This window comes from Pteropus vampyrus, unplaced genomic scaffold, assembly GCF_000151845.1.
Source record: "Pteropus vampyrus isolate Shadow unplaced genomic scaffold, Pvam_2.0 Scaffold63, whole genome shotgun sequence".
Lineage (NCBI taxonomy): Eukaryota > Metazoa > Chordata > Mammalia > Chiroptera > Pteropodidae > Pteropus > Pteropus vampyrus.
Window position 1 is genome coordinate 1,450,447 of NW_011888844.1, and position 2,826 is coordinate 1,453,272.

Below are 2,826 nucleotides of genomic sequence, written 5' to 3' on the forward strand. Positions count from 1 at the left end.
GAATTGGAAAGCAAAACAACAGTATTAATGAAGACAAATCCCACTAACCAAGTTAAAGTAGGTTAGAGAATTGAGCTTCCTTCATGGCCCAAGTACTGTTTTCAGCTAGAGTTATACAGGTAATTTAATCTCTTCTACCCTTGGGGCTTTCAAAATAACCCTGACCAGGAACACTTCTCCGATTCCTATTATTGTCCCTTTTTTAAAAAATCTCTCCACTACTGGGAAATACCAAGACAATTTAAAAGTTTGTTTGAAGCATAAACATCTCAGTACTTCTCAGTTGTTCTCTTCTTCCTTTGAATCAACTTTTTATAGCCATTGACAGTATAGCATACTTTGATTTAAAGAAAATGATATGATAAAAGCAAACCAACATGAACAGCATCTCTTATATATTTTCTTACAGACCTATAAATTTATTTAATCGATATTTTCCCTCATGTCAGAGGGCCTGTCATAAGAAGATGGTAAAGAATGGTGACTAATAGTTCAGGCAGTCTCTGAAGCCATATTGCCAGTTAAAATCCCATCTCTGTCACTTAACTTTTATGTAATGCTGGACAAATTATGTTGTCCTAAAATTACTTTACAGAGACATCTGGCAACATAGGAACTTGGAAGAAGCAGAGATCAGTAAAGACTGGGGTGGTTAGGAAAGGCTTCTTGGAAAAGGTGAGACTGAAGGATAATCAGCGTTTGCTTTATTCTTTTTTTTTCAGTTCCACTTAAAGAGACACTGCCAAAATCACCATAACAGTTCCTATTTGTTTATATGCAAAGGGAGACTCTTCTGAAACCAAGATCATAATTCCATATCCATATGGATGAAAAGCATACATATGGAAATACTTTAGAACATCTTTTAATATTTAAGTAAATATATTTTTCCTCAGAGCAAAAGTTCTGGTGGAAAATTGGTATTTGCAACCATGGTACTCAATACTGTATCAAGAAAAAGGATGCATTGCCCATGCCTCTGAAATCTAAGCCATCTGAGAGTAAAAGTAGAACTAAATAACAGAGAGGGCAGCTCTGTTTCTTTCCTTTATTTTTTCTTTTTCTTTTTCTTTTTCTTTTAGTTATTACAATGTAAATAAAATCCACAAAGGAAGAAAAAAAAGGAAGTGGTGAAATAGGTATCAAAAAAAATAAGATAAAATAATAAGAAGCATCTATGGCCATGCTACTCTGAACAAGCCTGATCTCATCTGATCTCGGAAGCTAAGCAGGGTCGGGCCTGGTTAGCACTTTCATTGGAGACTACCTAAGAAGACTAGGTGCTGTAGGTGTAACAAATAAAAAAAATAAGGGATCGTAAGCTGACAAGGTCCTTGTATTCTGTGAGGTCAACCAAGGGATGCCTTGCCTAAAATTTTTTTTTAAAAATTAAAAAAATAAATAAATAAGAAGATAGGAAGTCTGTTTAAAATGGAAAACCACAGTCTCAGAAGTCTCTGAATCCCTCTTCTTCCCATCCCATTGCAAAGGGTCTTTCTACCACACTGGAAATCAGTGTTTCAGCATCAAGTTTCATCCACTGCTTGTCCCTAATGATATTGTAGATGACAAATGTTATATCAAAAAAAAATATTTTAGAAAAGAGAAATAGAAGAAATGATTAGGAATGGCAGTATTGCAGAAAAACAGGATATTATGTTTGAGAGGAACACTCTTAATGTGAAGCCGCTTTCCATTTCTTAATGATTTTCCTTTGTGATTGCCATATGTTAATGGCACATAGAAGTGTCTCTAGGAAAGAAGAAAGAAAGAGAGAGAGAGAGAGAGAGAGAGAGAGAGAGAGGAAGGAAGGAAGGAAGGAAGGAAGGAAGGAAGGAAGGAAGGAAGGAAGAAAGGAAGGAGAAAAGAAAGAAAGAAAGAAGGAAAAGAAGGACAGAAGGAAGGAAGGAAAGAAGGAAGGAAGGAAGGAAGGAAGGAAGAAAAAACAAAAAGAAAAAACAGGAAAAATACAGGAAAGAAACAAAAAAAGAAGGAAGGAAGTGAAGAAGAGAAGGCAGGAAGAAGAGAGAGAGAAAGACGGGGAGAGACAAGTGAATTAGAAAGGAAGAAGGAAAGAGAGAAAGAAAAAGAAGAAAAAAAAAGTGTTATTCCTACGCAGTATATTTTATAATGAAATCACTTTCTCCTGACTCTCAAAAAAGTAATACAATTGAACAAAGGAAACATGGCAGAGTGAGAGACATACCCAGATGTCTCCCCTTGAAACAACAATAAGCTGAACATCTAAAACTCAAAAAACACCCAAACCGTACACCAGCACGTCTGAGCGTGGGATCTGCGCATAAGAGCTACCACAGGTCAGAACCCCTGGTGTTGGTGGTGGACTGGGAGAAATAAAGAAGTTGCTTCTGGCAGCAAGTGGAACTCCCTGTAGCGGGAGGAGGGAGGGGAGAAGGTGTAGTGAGTTCCCTGAACAGTCCTGCCTGGGAGTACTGTGAGCTCCACGTGGCTGGCGGCGGTGTCCAGTCATCAGGGTAGAAAGCAGAGATGCAGGATGGCAAAGAAAAAACAGTTGATATTTACTGGTCACAGATGCAAAACAGAGGCTGAGCCACAGCCCCCAAACCCTATACCAGAGGGTCCCTCCCCTCATAGCCTATGAAACCAATCACCACGGATTCCCAGAGAAATCTGAGCAAACGCTACCAAAACTGTTTCTAACACTGACAGGGACTGAAACTGATTTAATAGATACAAGAAAATAAAGGCTTTATATAAAGGCATTATTAAGTCTTAATATAAAGCAGGGATCCAAGAGGCATAGACACCACCTACTGGAAACCAAAAAAAAAAAAAAAAAGTACC

The 2,826-nt window shown here is 37.9% G+C and overlaps 1 pseudogene; it reads left to right on the plus strand.

Annotated features, from left to right (window-relative positions):
• The first annotated feature begins 1,173 nt into the window (after window positions 1-1,173).
• LOC111740480 lies at window positions 1,174-1,292 on the plus strand (annotated as a pseudogene).
• Window positions 1,293-2,826: the final 1,534 nt, after the last annotated feature.